The sequence below is a fragment of the Ambystoma mexicanum genome, chromosome 8, assembly GCF_040938575.1.
Source record: "Ambystoma mexicanum isolate Mex_15411 chromosome 8, UKY_AmexF1_1, whole genome shotgun sequence".
NCBI classification, from domain to species: Eukaryota; Metazoa; Chordata; class Amphibia; order Caudata; family Ambystomatidae; genus Ambystoma; species Ambystoma mexicanum.
The window spans coordinates 482,657,189-482,676,476 of NC_090929.1; positions in this window are offsets into that span (position 1 = coordinate 482,657,189).

Consider the following 19,288-nt stretch of genomic DNA (forward strand, 5'->3'; position numbering starts at 1 on the left):
TTAACCAATGTACTCATTGTTATGAACTATTCTAAAATGCTAATATCACATATGTAAAAACATAAGGGTGGCCAAAATATGGGCAAATATTTAGAGAGATCTTAAGTCTGATGCCATTAGTTAAAACATCATTGATGTCATGCATGACAATGTCACCACTATATATTTAAGAACACTACCAGACCACTAGCCATGGCCAGTGGGCACAGACTTCGGCCATGCCCACTGTCCATTTTAAAACACTACCAGACCACAACCCATGGCCTTCAGCTGTGCCCTTTGTCCATTTTATAACAGTACCAAAACACTTGCGACATTGCTCAAAGAGGTTAATCAATCACAAAATGATTTTGACCTATTTTGAGAGTGGTATTGGTATGTATAAAAGATTGCAGGCTTTAAGAACGCACAATGTTTTTAGGCAATGCACAGTGAGATTCAATTATTTGCCAAGGATCACACACTTTGGTTAAGCAGTATGCTACAAGCCCCTTGATGTGAATGTGTGATACATTGTACAACCACAACTAACTGCATTTAAGCAGCACAGAAAAAGGAAAGAAATGACCAGCTGCAAGAATAACATATGCCCAGGTACTTTTGCCCCCATAATGTGGATGCGGTGTGTTTTCTTAGTGTATTATGAGATATTTAAAAATTAAGAAAACACACAGCATCCGGGACTGTGGACTGTCTCCCATACATGCAGTTACCGTGATCAATGCTGCTTAGCTTCAAAGCAAGGAAGCGGCCTGCCCCCTCAGGCCACATTGCTCTAAGTGTTCTTGAAATGTGTGCTAATTTAATAGGCAACGTGACCTCAGGGTGCTGGCCACCACCTTGCTTTTAAGTTAAGCACCGTCATTCCCGGTTACTGCCTGGATGGGAGTCCTGGATGCCATTTGTGTCACTGACCATGGCCAGTGATATTTTCACCCCCGATGTCACTGTAGCTGTAAACATATCTATTATTTTAAATTATATATATAAGATTGCAGGCTTTGAGAACTCACAATGTTTTAGGCAATGACTAGTGAGATTAAATTATTGGTCAAGGATCACACACTTTGGTTAAGTAGCGTACTGCAAGCCCTTTGTTTTATGGCCGGTCTCTGTGTGAATGTTGTGATACATTGCACAACTCCAACTAACCGCATTCAAGAAGCACAGAAAAGGGAAAAAAATGACTGGCTCCAAGAATAACATATGGCCAGGTACTTTTGCCCACCGAGCGAAAATAAAAGGCTGGCACCCATGAATGTACGCACAATAAGTGAACATATAGCTTAAGGTGAAATATACAAATGTAGTTCAATTGACCTTCCCCTTAGACGAAAGTGCGCAAGAGAAAATAGCATTGGACTTTAAAAAAAGTAATGAACACCAGAAAAATAACCTGAGAGACGAAATGTTCCAATAAATATGCTGACAAAGTATAAAATGTGCTCACCTTTGAAACCCAGCAATCTGTCATGAAATATTCCCAGGAAAACAAAATCAGAATACGAAACAAGTGCTTTTGGTTTTGTGGGTAAGCGTCTGCATTGGGAACATGATAACCTGAGTAAAATCCTGGTAGCCAAATACTGCCCCCTCAGGCCATGCTGCTCTACCTGGTCTAGTTACATGTGCTCATTTATTAAGCAACATGGCCTGACGGTGCCAGCCACTACCTTGCTGTGAAGCTAAGCAGGCTCAGTCCCTGTTACTGCATGGAGAGTCCCGGATGCCTACTGTGTCACTGGCCATGGCCTTTGTCACCCCTGATGTAACTGTAGCTGTAAAAATATCTATTTAATAAAAAAGTATTTCTATAGCCATGGGTACAGAACTACAGATACCCTTGGCTATCTGTAGTCATGTTATGCATGGACTACAGATAGCCATCGCTATCTGTAGTTTTATAGCCGTGAATATCAGAAAAACAGCTCGAAAAATAAAATGCTTTCTTGCCCCCAGGCCCTCACCAAATGCCCCCACTTATCTGTGCCAGCTCCCTCCACCCACCAGATGATCTGCTCACCTTCCCTGCCCTCTCCCATTCCCCCACAACACATGCTGTTTCTGTGACACAGTTTGCTTTGAGATGTCGGCTATTCGTGGATATAGCCGAGGTTACAGAAATCTTCAGGTGGCAAACTCAGTCCTTAGACCCCCTCCAACTTCCAAATTTCACTTGGTGTCCTCTAGCCACCCCCCACCTCTAGACTGATAGCATTTGCATGTTTTTTGACCTGCAAATGGCTTGTTTCCTGCGATTCATTTTCCGATAACCTCTGCAATATCCACAGCTATCTCTCGAATCGATCAAAAAAAAAGATGACAGCAGTTTCATTCCTAAAAACCCCAGGTTGTGGCAATTTACCTGAAATGTAGCTATCTATTTTTGAAAGGGGCACCCCCTTCTCTGTCAAATATTTAAACAGTGACTGCACTGAATATCCCCAAACCATAAAAAGGCCTCAAGTAAACACTTCATTCCCAAGTTGTTTCAAATGGTAGGTCAGGATCATGGTCCTAATTAGTCCAGCAGTTTGGGCTGTGCAGTCTGGCAAAAATGTATCTTGTTTGTCTATGGGAAAACGAATGGGAAGTAGGCCGCAACTTTGATTCCTTTCTTTTTTTTCTTAAGACTCTTTTAATTTTAATTGACTCCAACATTGTAGCCAAATCCATCACACAAATCAAACGTTATTAGCAATAGAATGTTTTGAGGTTCCTATGGGAGACCGACCCACCTTAACTATTGGGCGGTGACCACCACCCTATAATATATATATATATATAAGCAATGAAAGCATGTGGGTACTGCTGTACACGCTCACCACTGTCTGACACAAATAGTTCCAAGCTTTTATAGGTCACATAAAGCCATTTGTTTCAGTGCAGCAGCAGCATGATAAAAAAAAGCCTCCTAAATCGTTTCACCACCATCCAGGAGCTTACTCACAGGATTTATCCACAAGATGTTTCCAAAGCACTGGTTTGAAAAAAATGGTCATAGGAAGTGTTAAAGGTGCCAAACAGTCACTCATTTGTTAAAGGAAAAACTAGAAGTAAAAGAAAGCAATGCGTGTCGGCCATTTTATAACATGTTACAATAAATGTGCAGTATTTAGAAATATTTGTATATGTAACAGTTAGCCAAAGTGCAGAGTATCTTGACTAACGATCGTAACAAATACGTCCATATGGTAAATGACGCATTTATATTTTGTTAAAATGAGGATTTAATGAACTATGATAATATTTAATTTAATTGAAGAGTAATAACGGCCAAGTGGCCTTATATATGCTTTGCAGGTGTACAGTAAGTCATTAACTACAGATACATTATATAAATTCAATATTTTACCCACAATATCAGCTAAGTGGCTTAATTGTAGTATTGTGTTAATTGAATACGGGCATACCTGCTAATTTGTTGACATGCATTGTTAACTGTGCACGTATTTCAGTTGCTAGATGTTAATCTGCATCATCACGCGTGTTGGCAACTTCACTTTTTTAGTGTAATGTACATATGGGCATGGAAACTTTCCTCAAGTTATAGGCTTTAGTGCAGTTAATTGCTTTCCCAGGCACGTTAACTAGGTACCAAGCTTATGCAATAGTTTCCTATATCAGACAGTAACTTCACTGTGGGAACCAATCTCCAAGCAAAAGCAGTAACATGTGTAATTAGAGATGGTGGGAGCAATTCTTACCATATATAAAAAAAAACTGGGAGGTAATTTAAAGCAGTCGGCAAAGATCAAGGAACGCTCAAAAGAGTGGAGACTGAGTTCTTCCATGGACTTCAAAAAATCTCCTCCGGTCACAGCGGTCCATCAAAGGACCAGAACAGACCACTTGTTACCCACGCAGTGCTCCACAATATGAATGAGGTTTTAACCTCATTGCAATAGTCTCTCTGTAAGTAGCTATTCCTTCTTTCCAGCAAATACAGAAAGGGGACTCCAAATGTATTGGCCCACAACAGACCACTTGGTAACCCACTTGTTACATGCCTATATTTGATAAACAAGTCTGTGATAAAAGGGCTGTATGTGTGATGGCCGTCAGAATAAAAATGCCCCATGTTCCGTTCTTAACACTGCAATGTTAAGCCCATACTGTGTAAAAACAATGGCTTGTTAAATGAACCCCACTTTAATGGATCTGTCAACACAAAAGGCAAGGGGCACAGGGCGCATGTCTCCAGAGCATCTCAGAGGCTGCGTTTGCAATATAAATTAATTAGTTTGTAACAAAGGAATGCTTAACTTTTTCTCCAGCAGCTCAGAGGCAGCAGTATGCCTCGAATTTCGGCAGAACAATCAAAATAGACTTATGAAAGGTTGTGGGGTTATTTGCAGTAACAAAAGTGTAGTGTTGCACAACACACCACAGGGAGGCATCACGTGAGGGACATTATGATCACTTGACCAAGGGGGATCTGGGGAATAGGAGGTGGCAAACACGTTTAGTTTCCACCCACACTAACTGGTGTCTGGTCATTCATGGCGTTCGGTCCTTAATTAGTGTTTTGAGACTAATAGCAGACACCACACTGGTGATGAAGGTTTGAACCTGGCTGCCTCTGTGCTGACAGCTGTATGAGTCACTTATGTCACATGGGCACTCGGACCTCCATAAAGGCAACTGCGCCCTATCACAGCTAACAGAGACTTCTCATGCACTGCGGGCCGTGGGTTAAGGAAGTCTGGCAGCTTTATAGTGCTGCACTAGCAGAAAGCGGTCGGGGAGCAAGTCCTGATAAGCCCCTGGCAGCATACATCCCATGGAGCCCGATGGAGGTCCGCGCTGGGTGGATCTCAATTTGCCACGTGCTGCGAACGCCCCAGGGAGGAGTTGAAGCACGTCTACAGGCCCTGCAAGGGTGGGCATTCACGCAGGCCCCGCGGCGTGCCACAGAGGAGCAGTGAATCAAAAGGAGAAAAGAAAAAGGTACTATGCCCCAATCACATAGCAGGCCCCAGCAGTTAAACTTGTCCTGGGAACCGGCAGGTTAGTGTAAAAGGGACAAGACAAGTGCCAAAGGTGTGTACCCCATTGCACATTCAGTCAACGGGCTACTGTTGAATGAGGTGCCTACAAAGGTGGATGCAGTGCTTCCATCAGGGGCATTGAGGGAACCAGGCCATTGTGTGGTGTGGTGAAACATGGGAAGTAGAACCAACAATTGGCCCACAGACACAGGATGGAAGGCCAAGATCAAGGCCAGGCAAACCCAGGACCTAACTAAGGGATATCACCAGATTGAGATCAGTGAGGAATCCCGATACATAATGACTTTCACCACTCACCTGGGACTGTTCCGTTATCAAAGACTGAGCCTCAGGATTTCCTCAGCTGCCGAGATATTCCAGGAGGAAATAAGAAAAGTGATATGCCACATCCCAAACTGTACAAGCTATAGTGACAACATACTGATATTTGGCAACTAACAGGAGTCCCATGATGCCACTGGGCTCAGGGTCTGCAGAGCACTGGAGGACGCCAACCTGACCCTAAACAAAGACAAATGCACGTTCAAAAAGGCTAGGTTGAAATTCTTTGTGCATATATTCTCTGCAAAAGGAATTAAGCTGAGCCCGGACTAGATAAAGGCACTCACAGATGGCCCTCGCCTGACAATTGTGGCTAAAGTGCACTCATTTCTAGGGTTCGCAAGCTATTGCGCACAATACCTGCCTGAGTTTGCATCTATCAGTCCCCCCCTCTATATGATCCCAAAGAAAGAGCAGAAGTTCGAATGGGAGGCGTTGTGCCAGAATGCATCAGAAGAGCATCAGAAGAGACATTGCAAAGGCTGTGTGCGAGTCCTATATTGATCCCAACCTGATGACTGAGCTCACAGCTCTGGTTCTCTCTAGCTTGGACTATTGTAACAGCCTCTTTCTAAATCTACCTTCCTCTACTCTCCGCCCTCTGCAACTAATCCAGAACAGGACTGCGAGACTTGTCCTTGGCCTCAAGCCCTGGGATCGTATCTCTCCAGCTCTGAAATCTCTCCAGTGGCTCCCAGTGGATGCAAGGATTAAATTCAAAACCCTCTGCATTGTCCACAAAGCTTTCTGGGACCTGGGTCCAAAATACCTTCAGCTATCCCTCCGCAAATACCTCCCCTCTTGAGCTCTTCGCTCCTCCACCTCCAACCCACTCAGGGTCAGTCGTTTTTCTAAGAAACGAGCTGGGGGTAGATCTCTGTCTTCGGCTGGGGTCTTCCTCTGGAACAGCCTCCCTGCCACTCTAAAACTTGAGGAGAACCAGCTCCGGTTCCGGAAGCACCTCAAGACTTTCCTCTTTTCTTCTGCCTTCGCTTCCCCTCTCCCCTGCTGATCTGTTCTCTCTTGGCACCGTGCACCTGGCCACCCTCTGTCTTTTGGGCCCAGGTACCTGCTCATCCTGCCAACCTCCCGCACTGCCTCCGGGCCACCCCTTGCACTGGGGTCTGTATCTGTACCCATAAAGCTCCCCCTTTTTCTTCCTGCACTTATCAGACCTAGCCTGTCTGCTACCTTAAACCTAGCACTTGCAAATTGCTGGCTGCATTACCACTGTTTGTTGCCTTAATTATTTATTTATTGTTATTTATCTGTTTCTCCTCTGCTTCGCACTTTCCACCTCTCCCCCTTCCATGCACTTTTCCCCTCCCCCTCTCCCATGCACTTGCGCGTTCTCAATGTCACTGGGCCTAGTAAGATCGCTGTTTTGTTCTCCTCTGTTCCCCTCCCTTGCCTTGTCGAGCTCTGAAACACTTGTGTACGAGCGCGATAGAAATAAATTATCTATCAATCAATCAAAAACAGTGGATGCTAGTCTTGTGGGGTTTTGAGCAATACTTGACCAGCATTCTGGCAGTGAGCATGCAGCGACGAGCATAGTGTCATAAGGCAAGTCCTTCATGCTCGTCACGGACCACCAGGTCCTGATGACCACCTACGGCAAACCGTCGGCACAGATGCACCCACGCATTGCCCGATGGGGTTTGAGATTACAGGAGTATAAATTCAATATTGTCCATAAAACCGGAAAAGGGGCCAATTTGGTGGATTTCCTTTCCTGCCACCCCCGCGGAGCCAGGCGTGCTCCAGTGACCACAGTGAGGTGTACATTAACTACATGCCTGCAGGCTTTTGGCACAGAGGGATTGTCTCTACCAAGAGAATACTCAGGCAAAAAGCAAGGTTCCCTGGGATGGACAACCTACTGGAAAACACCCTCAAATCTTGCCACATCTGCATCAGCCTGCAGCTTCACACTTTCCCCGAATCATTGCAGATGTTGCCACTATCAGAACATGTGTGGGAGAAGGTGGCAATCGACTTCTTCAGCCCACTGCACTCTGGCATATACGTCCTGGTGGCTCTAGATGAACATTTATGATACCTGGACGTGCAGCTACTGAATATGACACCTATCACAGCAGTCATACATGCGCTGGACTGCATATTTTCTATATATTGCACCCCGAAAATAGTGAAGTCCGATAACAGGCCCCGTTTAGCGGAAGCGACTACAAGGAGTTTGCTCACCATATGGGGTCAGTGCACTGACGAGTGACCCCACAGGCAAATGGGACAGTGGAGCGGTTCATGGCCAACTTGAAGCGCGCAGTGCGCATTTCCATCATCACCCGTAAGCCGTTGGAACAAACTCTTTACCAGATCCTGTGTGATTACAGGAACATGCTACATAGCTCAACAGGGGCTTGTCCACCAGAGATCATGTTTAGGCGCTCAGTGTGCATAAAACCACCCCATGTCAGAGAAGATCAGATGACAGTGAGCAGGATGTGAGAGAAAATTACACAAAGGCAAAGGAGAAGATGAAGGGATTCGCAGATCATCACTGTAGGGTCCGTCTCTCTGATGTGTGTGTAGGAAAACGGGTAGAATTACCACAACCTACCTCACACAAAATGAGGTCGCCATTCGACCCACTCCTACTGGTAGTAACTCAAAGAAAGGGGTCACTGGTCACAGCGGCTCGCCCTGACAAGACCGTGACGAGGAATGTGTCACTCTTCAGGAGGTTCGACCAGACCCTGAAAGAGAGGACACATGTCAAACCCAGGCATGGAGAGGCTCTGGCTACTCAGCCAATGAAAAAGCGTCCGCTGGTGAAGACTGGGAGCCAAATAAAGGTCAAGCCATTGAGGAAGCACCAGCAGCTGAGTAGAGGCCCTGCAGGACCATAAGACATCCCAAAGATGGACGGATGGTCACGTGACCAAAGGGAATCGGGGGAATGGGAGGTGGCAATAAAGTTTTGTTTCCAACCACAGCACATGCTTTGTGGTCATTCGTGGCGTCCTGTCCTTAATGAGTGTGTCGGGCCTAATGGCAGACACCACACAAAGCAATGCCCGGATGCATTAATGGGCGATCAATCTCTGCTTCCCATGTATTGTGCATTTGCCATCGATCCTATTGTTTGGGTTCAAGTGATGTGCTCCTCTACAGCGTGGATGTTGATGTGTGCTAGTGCCACACAATTCTGGTCACACAGCCTTTCGCTATCACTCCTATGGCAGTGGTGCGGCCAGGACACACTTATGATGGATACACACAAACTGCAAAGTGTTGGAAACAGCAATCGAAGGATGGCTGGATTACAAAGGCGACCAGGTCTCAGAGAGCCGTTTTCGACTCACATAATGGCAGCTGGTGCATCTTAGGAATGTAGGAACTGGAGGAATCAGGGCCATGAAACCTCATCCCAGCTCTCAATGAGCCCCTTTGTATGAATGAGAAATGTATCTAGTTTAGAGTGACCAGATTTCCAAAAAGAAAAACCGGGACGACAACAACATAAAAGAGGGACTACCCCATTGCAGCACACAATTACCGCCCCTCCCCCAACACCCCCCCCACAACCACCACCCAATTATATTTCCAGCACTTCTCTTTTCTATAAACTGTACATGATCTCATTTGTGTAGTTTTGTCTGTGAATCTTGGCATGTTAATTCAAAACAGGTGTTTGCTCTAATTGATATAACATGGCTTGCTGCACACTCATTTCCAAGCTAGTCTCTTTGGCACAGTCAGTAAGCGTTGAGACTTGTACCTGAAAAGTTGGGGGTTCGAGACAATCCTTCAACATCAAAATTCTGAAAATGTGAAAAAGGTGTCAATTTTAATGACCGTAGCCACCCATCCCTGATTTCCCTGGGAAAACCGGGACGTCTGGTCATCTAGTTCTAGTTTTCCTGGAATTCTAGGACTTGTAGTTTTGGTAGCTTTAAAATGGGGAAAAACGACAAGTCCCAGAATTCAAAGGAAAAAGCACTGAACTAGATGACCTTCTTATGCATGGGAAGGGAAACTTGAGAGCTCTGCTTTGTTGAACATTTTGAGAATCCTTGGTGTGCAAGCTGCCCAATGTGTGCCTTTTTCCCATGGTATCCATGTAGGGGGCAGTGTTGGGCCATTAAACGCCGTGCATTAATCACTGTGGTAGTGTAACTCGCTTTCATTGGAGGGCCAGAGGTTTCCAGGTCCCGGCATCTGGCACAATATCGGTTATTTCTTCAATACTTGTTCTATGATCCTACATTTGTTTTCCACAACGGACATGCTCTGACGGCGCTCTGGTTGGCTGCCACCCCAAATGTCTCATTTGAAGTGCAGCCCGATCGTTAGACGAGTGTCTAATTAAACAGTGCGTCCATCACCGAGGGCGGTCGATAGAACGCCGACATCTTTAAACTTGCAATTACCAGAACCCAAGCACCAGTCGGTTTAACAGGGCACAGGGCCACCTGCTGGGCCACTTTCATTATCTGACTGTGATGGGCATGAGAGGGGTGGAGGCAGGAAAGTGAGAAACAATAAACCCCATAGAAAATGGGCCGGGACCTCACTGGCACAACCAGGAACGAATGCTGCAATGAAATGGTTTGTATTACAAGATTGCTAAGTACAGACAGACACACCGTCAAGACTGCTTCATTGAACAATTGCAATAATATTGCAACGCAAGGAGCGTCTGTTGTCATAATAAAATATAGTGTATCCTTAGTTTTGGCCATCAGGTGGCGCTTTAGTGGCAAATATAAGCCAGGACTATTGCATTAGAGTACAGATAGGGAGAAATGGCATATGAGGAGGAACAAGAGCTTGTAGGTGTTGTTTGGTTATTTGCCCACCCATTGACTGCCCATCAGGGGTGTTGCTAGGTCTGGAAAAGATCTGGGGCTATGCTGATGTCTAGACTGTTGTGACTCGAGGCTAGCTAGCCTTTAGGTTGTAGCCCCTGAGCTTCTATCCGGGGTTACAACCAAAAGACCTGGAGCTATAGCCCCATCAGCCCCCCGGCCCCAGCAATGCCTCTGCTGTCCATGGCCATGCTAATAAGGATGGCCATTCCCACCTAGTTCCTGCCTCTCCCTACCCAAAAGATCTCCTCATGGGAACTCTTTGAGCTCTCTTTAATCAAGCCGTACCATCAAACCTTGCATTCGAAGTGCCTGCCAGTGTTTTCTCAAAGTAGTCTTCTGAGTGTTAGAGCTGTAAATGCCTACTGGTGTAATAAAATGTTATAATTGTATAAGCTCTATGCCTGTCCTTGACTGAAGTCCTGTTAAAAACAGTTTTGGCTTATGTATAAGTATTAGGCATTTGCCAGGCACTGCTTTAAGATGCCCAGGTGATCGTACCATTTTGCAGCTGCCCTACCATGAAAGGCCAGTTAATACCAGTACACCAGTGCCTGGCAAGTATGTTTTCCATGCCTACATAAAAAGACAAACTGTTGCCATTGCTTTATAACATAGCACCCAAGCCTCACCAGCGTCATCCAGTCAATAAAATGCCAGTGATAATGTCAAAAAACCCAATGAAATCTTAGAGCCATAGCAGAGGGCTCTACTGCTTGCTTGGGAGTGCTCAATTGGCTGGGCTGAGCCCTGGCACTTTTTACTAAGCAACGGTACATATTATCTCAGATTGAGTTTGATTATGATGTCGTGTTTTGGCAACTATATTACTTTAACTGTCGGTCAGTCGTAATCTCACAACAAGCAATAAGTGTGTTCATGGGCCGCATGCCTCTGCTTCGCGCGCTGGCTCATTTTTACTCATGAACCTGATGAGCCACACTGGTGGTGCTAGTTGTCAACTTTCATGAACATGAATGAGTTGGTAGATGACTATGCTGGACACACATGCTGGCCATGCCCTCACACTGCTGCAGTCAGCCTGCATGACACTCGTACCACACTACTAGTGTAATAACCAGCAACACTACTGTGAAAGCTTGAAGAAGATATCGAGGCTGAGTACCCCAAAAGGAAATACACCAAACGCAGGTTACAAAGAAAGATACACAGATCTTTATTCAAAGTAACTGAACAGTTTTCAAAGAAACAGAGTATCGGATAGCTATCAGGCCCTTAGTTCACCACAGCGAATACCAGCACGTTCAGTGTGGGAAGTGAATGGGACTGTTCCTCAGAATAGTCGTGCCTTTTATTCAGTATGTTATCTGATGTTCAACCCACTTGCAGGTTAACAATTTCCATGGGCTAAAGGTTCATGCCGAGTTCGTGCCCTAATTTATGCAACTATACATTTAGGGGTTATCCTTAACATATTCGCAAACAAGTTATAATAGCAACAGTGTGTCTTTGGATTTCGCATTGATCTTTCACATATATCTTAAACAATATAGTCAAACAAGTGTTCACATAAAATGCTCGAACAGTATTGTACACGCTATACATTCATGGATTAGTCTCGTTGGTACAGGTAATCCTTTATACACAGGTCAACGAAGGACAAGGTCTCAGTACATGACTCTAACATTTCGCCTGCAGGCAGTTTACATATTATCTTGTACACAGAGGTCAAGACGGCCATGTTGCATTCAAAACGACACTGTGCACCATCTTAGAACACAGGGTGACTTTAGAGAGAGAATCTAAAATGGCGGATGAAATAAAATGGCGGCTTAGACAGATCTAAGGTCAGGACCTTGCAACACGGATTTCCTCGCAGAGCGACTTGGCCCACACACGATCTAGAGGGTATAATACGATTTCCCGTTCGACGCTACCACCACAGGGTGGGTGCTCAGGCATGAATTGTAGGCAGCAGCAATATAGCTGGGGGGGGGGGGCGATAAGCAATTTCAGCAAGTAAGTGGACATGCTCATGCAAATCTTCCAGTGTGAGTGGTAGAGCTGGCATGTGGCACGCATAGCTCTGGCTCCATTGGGCCTCTGTAGGAAGGGGCACTTAGCAGGCACATGCAAAGCCTTGTTAACATGGTCACTATTCCTTTAGTGAGTTGCGCCAGTAAGCGCTTGTGTATCTCATCATTTGAGCCAAAAACATCCTGCACCCCATTCTCAAATGGCATCTAAATGTGTGCATCACAGAAGTGCACATACAGAGGCTCTTTCTCACCCCCTTTGCACATTAGCACAAATAATGTGGTGTTCCTGCACATTTCAATGCACACGCCGAATACAAATACGGATGAGACTTGATTGTGGAAAAATTAGAAGCGCTGCCCTGTGTCTGTTGGGAACAGGCACAGGGGGTGAACAAAACATGACAGGGTCATTTTTTACTCTGTCATGCATTTTTCTTTAAATGTGACAACAGCGGTTTGAAAAGCTGTTTTTACACTTGCATTTCTATCCCCCAAATAGGATGCTTTGATTTTTTTGCTAACACTTCACATTGACCAAGGCCCGTCACTGTGAAATGTATTCCCAGCACCCTCATGGGTGCTGCAAGGCTGAAATACATTAGTGTCTGATGCGTGGTCACGAAAGCTGGCCAGAAATCTTTTGCATTTCCACACAGCCCCCAGGAAATGCATAGGCCAGCTTTGTGAATAAGGTCACCTACACATTTATTACAGTGGCAACAGTAAAAAACACAGTCTCTGTGCTTTACAACACCTTTTGTGAATCTCACCCATTGAGTTAGCTCAAGCACACTTAACATGGAAGTGCAGGCGCCCCACTGATGATGTTTATATGGGCAGAAGCACATGTCTGGGGCTGCTGTTGGTTCTCGTTTTCAGAGGAGAATTGCCCCCTATACTGCCTTGGTGGCTGGGACCAGACTGATTGGCAAATGGTTACCATTCCTCTGCTAAGGAACTGCGGGCTAAAACGTGTTTCTTGGGCCTCCTACTGGGGAACCTTCCCACAGAACAGGCTATGTAGCGCCTCATGAGTGAGAATGATCCCATAGGACAGGTTATTTGTCCATGTTCATTCTCAGTTTTACGGGCTCTCGCACTTTAGGAAATGTTGAACCATTTGGGGGTTTCACCTTATGTTGGTAAGGATAAGACCTGCTTTTTGGACATCCTTCTGACACGTGCTATAGGGACACCACTTTTAGGTTGTGTTTTTATGGGCACTGTCGTGCTAGACTGTATGTGAATACACGATTTATTTGCAGACAAATCACATAGACACACAATTAAGGGGGGGTCGAATAAAGAAAAAAATCCCCTCTTAAATGCTAGGTGGGTTGGTCCTGTAACATTTTGCCGCCCTCTGTTCTGTTTTATCACTGTGATTTGTAGTTTTTTAACTAGTCTGAACCAATCTGTTTGCTGGTTAGATAAATGGGTCAGGATCTGTATGGCCACTACGGGTGTGGGAGTCTGTGATATAGAAGACGGGCCCGATGAATTTAGTACAACTTTCCTTCTGGTTTTGCATCGTTCTTCAATCTAATTGGATTCATCTGTGAGTTTAGTGGAGGGATATATCTCTCTCCTTCTATCCCTGTTAGGCAGGCCGCGCAACACCACTCCCTAGGGTCATTTTGGGTTCCCAGGGAGAGTTGAGTTCTTCCTTCAGGGATAGTGATAGTTTAGTAAATGTTTACAGATTGACTCTAAGCCATAAACTGCATTGGTGTAATTTCTTGGGTAACCCATGTGTATTAGAATACAGGAATTTGGTGACAAATATGTCAATTACATGTTGAACAGGTGCCCTGTTTATGGCTGTGTTAATAAGGGTAAGCAACATGTCTGTGCCACCTACTTTGACTTTGCACTTGTATGCCGCTGCCGCCCTGCAGCCTGTGGTTGGGCAACGTGTTTGTGCCACCTAATTTGACTTTGCATTTGTTTGCTGCTGCCGCCCTGCAACATGGGGCTGGGCAACACGTTTGTGCCACTTAATCTGACTTTGAATTTGTATGCGGCTACCAACCTGTATTATGGGTTAGGCAATATGTATGTATTTGCAATCACTTATGTAGCTAAGTTAGCCACACCCTGCAACATGGGGTTGGGTACATGTATGTATCCATGTTTTCACAAGCACTTATGTAACTAAGTAAGCCTTCCTGAACAGCGACGGGATGCCTGAGGGCTGTCGTGCCCTTTATAAATGCACATAAATAAATAATGTATGGTCCCCTTACTCTCTGCACTCAAAGAGACACTGAGCACCACTGATGGTGTACAAAAGGCAGAAACATGTGTTTGGGTTTGTGTGGGCCCTCTTGACCAGAGAAGAATTCCCTGACATTTTGGTGCTGAACTGTCCTGTGAGTAGGACCAGGCTGATCTCCAAATGTATATTTCTTCTCTGGTAAGGCACTGGGAAGTAAATCGCCTCTCTGGCTGGGCACCATCTCATAGGATATGGCATGTGTCCTAGTTCGTTCTCAGCTGGAGGATCTCACACATTTAACAAATGCAAATTTGTGGTGCTGGGGTTTTTGTGTCGTGACACATTCGGAAGGGGGTGCGCTATTCTTTTTTTTTTTACTGCCGCTAGTATTTCATACCAGTGGAAATGTCATACTACTGGCAGTACTCGACGCTGCAGTTTTATTGTCAAGTGTCCCGGCCTGTGCAACACTACACTTCATGGAATGGTAATTAACAGCTGGCGGTTTTTCTTGCACAATAGGGCCAAGAGTCTCTTTCAATTTCCCTGGCACTGCATGCACACAAACACCTATCCTCGGCTGAAAAATAACTTCCTTCAGTTTTGAAGCAGCACCACTAGGACACTGTGGCCCTCTCAGCAGCCACCTGCTGACAGTGCCATACATTGAGCCGGATATTGCGAAGTATATCTGCGTACAACGAACTGCAAAGCAGGCTGCATCACGGGCAAAGTTTGTGGTCCAGATGATCAGTATGCCCAAACTAGCCTAGAAAAGCACGTTTGTAATGTGGGCCCAGGGGGACATGAGGAACACACCTAAATGCCTACACACATGCTATAGTCATTTATATTCAGGGACGGCATCAGGGCCTTTTAACTTTTTCAAATGAAACGGATCTTGAGCCTCAGGGGGGCCCAAGCCACTTGCCACATGTTGTCAGGCATCTGTCTTTTAACACGGCAATATATTCCTTTCTCTATTTTCCTTTTGGAGCTTAAAATGCACTCTTTGCAGTGCTCGCATTACAAGCTGTGATTCTTGGAGCCGTTCCTGCGTCACCTTGCATGGGATATACAGAAGTGTTATCAACTCATTGCCTTCAAATACTGGTTCCTGGACATCAGCCACTTGCTGACAAAGAAGGGTTTATAGCTCTTAGGTGGGCATTTAGTGTTTAAGATCCCTGCTGGCGTGCTGGCCTTTCATGATAATTGGCGGCTATTTACCTTATCTTTGCTGCCATTGTAATGTATGCACCCCATGGGTCCCTCAGACCGTTTTCGCTCTAAGGAGGGGGTCCCAAAACATTTTTAAATGGGCCCCAACACATCTTCAGCCGGTCTTTTTTATCTACATCACGAAGACTTGTGCCGAAAGTGGAGCACTGTGCCCCCACCTATGGCATCTACACAGGCACAGCTGCCAAGTTTCCTAGTTCCATATAGAATCTTTGAGCCAGTCCTAGTTTCTTTTGCACTGCATGCTGGGGCATGTAGGCCCACCCTTGCAAGGGGAAAAACGAAACTGCAAGTTCCAGCATGCAAATGGAAGCAAAAAGCAGGACTAAACATGGCTGGGAGGCACAGGTGGGGTCTGTGGAGAAAAAGAAAACGGGTGTGCAGGAGGAGGGGAAAGCAGGGCCAGGTAAAAACAAACATCACTTGTTAAAGAGAGTTTATGGGAGAGGTGGAGTAGAGGGTAGTGTTTCTGAGAAATAGGCTACATGTATACTCAGCTCAACTGGCTCAGAAAAGAAATGTAGAAAAAATGAATTGCAATTCTAAAAGGCCTATAACTATATGCAAAATACTTGTAGGTAGTGAGTGGCTGTGTGATGGGTCCGAAATGCGCTCAAGTGTCAATTGATGTCTCGTTTGCAAACCGTCTCATAACATACCTCAGGAGCTTAATCCTGGGATTAAAGCCAGGCCAAACTGTCAGAGAGAAGAGAGGCAAGGGTTGACTGTGTGAAAGGTTAATGCCTCAAACGGTAGGGGACAGAAAGGGAACAGAAGTATGGGGACAGAACGGAACCCCGTTAATCCACTTGTCCTACCTGTTTGACCACTTTTAGAGTGGCAGATCTAAGTGGCTGTGGTTAAAGGCTTCAAGGGGGCTGTGGAGGATGAACCTGCAATGCATTACCTTGGATAAGCACAAAATGCTGCTTGCCAAGCAAAGAGCCTTTAGGAATTGCCGAAATAAGGGAGCGGGTGGCTTGTAAATAAATGCAGAAGTGTTGAATGGAGTTTAATCGCAGAGTGAATTCCAATATAAAGGGGAAATGCTTTACCCATTGACACATTTAAAGGGAATCACACTCTAAGGGCCCGATTCGTGGAATTTTGTGAATGGTTCAAAGTGACTTTGCACTGCTGAGAAGTGACTTTGCACTGCCGACACAAACCCTGATTCATGGATCTGTGCAAAGTGTATTTTTGCAGTGCAAAGCCCGTGCAAGGTGATTTTGTACTGCAACGACGACTATGCACTGACTTTGCACTGCAAAATACACTTTGCACCGATCCATGAATCAGGGTTTGTGTCAGCAGCGCAAAGTTACTTTTCAGTAGTGCAAAGTCCCTTTGAATCGTGCAAAAATTCCATGAATCAGGCCCATAGAATATATATACTCTCACTATAGATACCAGTGGAAACATGGCAAGTGGGATTCTATTGGAAATTCTTTAATGTGTAATCTGTCAGCTGAGTCCACTTGCTATGCCTCCCTCCCTGGTCTACAGTTTCAAGGCTGCTGCAGGTGAACTCTGAATGAGTCCCCAAATAACAAAGGTGGAGTTGTGCAGATTCCTACAACGTTCATCCTTTACATGGCTTAGTGCCACTGGAGGCAAGGGGTTGTTTCTGCAGAGGCAACTTTTTCAATTCTTAACATCAAATTTTGCGTGCTGGAAGTGCTTGCCACTGTTTCTTCAAAGCAGTCTTCTGTGAGTTAATGGCTTAATTTGATCTGTAAACACGCTACTGGTGTAATACAAAAATGTTTTAACTAGGTCTGCCTTCAGCCACTTGGTTTATAAACAGTACGTGTGTCCTTCACTGAAGTCCTGTTAAAAACAGGAATTGACAAAGCCAGCAGTTTAGTTTTGTTTATAGGTATTAGATACACATTTGCCAGGCACTTAAACTATATGCCAAGGTACTTGCACCGTTTTGCAGCTGCTACCATTAACGGCCGTTAGTACTATTCCGGCAGTGCCTGGCAAATGCCTTTCCCAACTCTACACAAACTGTTGGCATTGCTAATGCTTGTTACTTGACAAAAGCTCAAACTTAGGGTGCAACACAGTTGCTGGTTGTAAATTGAAGGATTGTTTCACATGGAGTAAGAGTTTACATGGTTTTCAGATGCAGGAAATAAGAAATCTATTTTAGATATTATTCTTACAGATAAGAGAGTGAGGAATGAGAATACAAACCTGTCTTCGTATTCTGACCATTGCATGATAAACGCATGGTTGGGGTTATGGAAGGGAAAAGTTCATGATATGAAGGCAGTGCTTCAGGAAGGGAATTAAGAAATTAAAGTGACAATTAAAAATTATTATAATTTTTTGTTAAAAAATGTTCATTAAGAATTTGAAAAATATAATAACAATATATTGAGTAGTTAATAAAACTAACAAGGTTGTATTATAATGTAATAACAGGAGCAGTGGACATGAACACTATAGTTCACACATGTTAAGACCAGTGTAGCAAGGTTAAACAGTGATGGAATATGCTAAGTACTTAAAACCATTTAACTATACAATACAAATAATGAGTCATTTAATGAGTACAATGGTGAGTTAGAATAATAATTGATTAACTGGATATGGGACTTAAGGGAGGAAGGACACACAGATGTATAAAAAATAGTAGATTAGACGGATCCCGACAAAGAGGCAGCAAGATAATCAATAAAAACATTCAATTTTTGATTACATTTTTCAACAACACTTGAAGAGTTTGCTCAACTTCTTTCAATCCTATGAACATAGCAAACATAGTTTCACCATGCAGAATATGATAAACGTTCCAGGAATGTCCAGTGTGAAGCTATAAGGTGGAAGCCATTAGTAATTAATACAGTTAACAGATTAGGAGAGGATATTGCAGCAATGTCATAATAATCATTAGATCCAATAATCAGGTTATCTAGATTAAGCTGAGCAGTCAAATGAAATCTTTTTTTGTAATATCAGCCAAATATTTTCCCAAACTGTAAGTACAAATTTTCATGGAAAAATACAGTGTTTAAAATCAGCGTTAGGACCTTTGCAGGACCAACAAGAGCTGTGCAAATTAGGGACGAATCTCATAATGTGTTTTTGGGATAAAAATGCTCTATTTAAAAGAACAAATACAGTTTGAGTAAGATTGGTGACTATAGAAACTTTAAAACCTTGTAGCCAAATCTTTTCCCAAGTTGCAGAGGGGGTAAACATAGGCAAGATCTTCCTCCCATCCATGAGTATTAGGGAATTCAACTGGAGATACAGTATTATTGGGTGCAAACAATTTATACATTTCAGCAGCTTTAGTGGAGATTTCAACAAGAAGACCCTTTACTTCTTTGGATGGAGCTTTTTGTGATAAGTGATAAGTTCGGTAACGACAGGCCTATAGTGTTAGCAATCTCATTACACATCTGATAGTCAGAATTGTTGAGCTTAAAGATATACGCTAAGGTATGAAATGATATTAAGGAGTTATAATAAACCAAATGATGAATACAGGAAATCCCCTTATTATACCATCTGTGAATCATTCCAGTAGGCATTTTCATTGGCAAATCTCTATCAAACCATACACCAACAACATCACGATCTAGCATTACATGAGAAGAGTTAATTAGATAATTCCATGAAATTTTAAGAAAGCAGAGGGTAGGG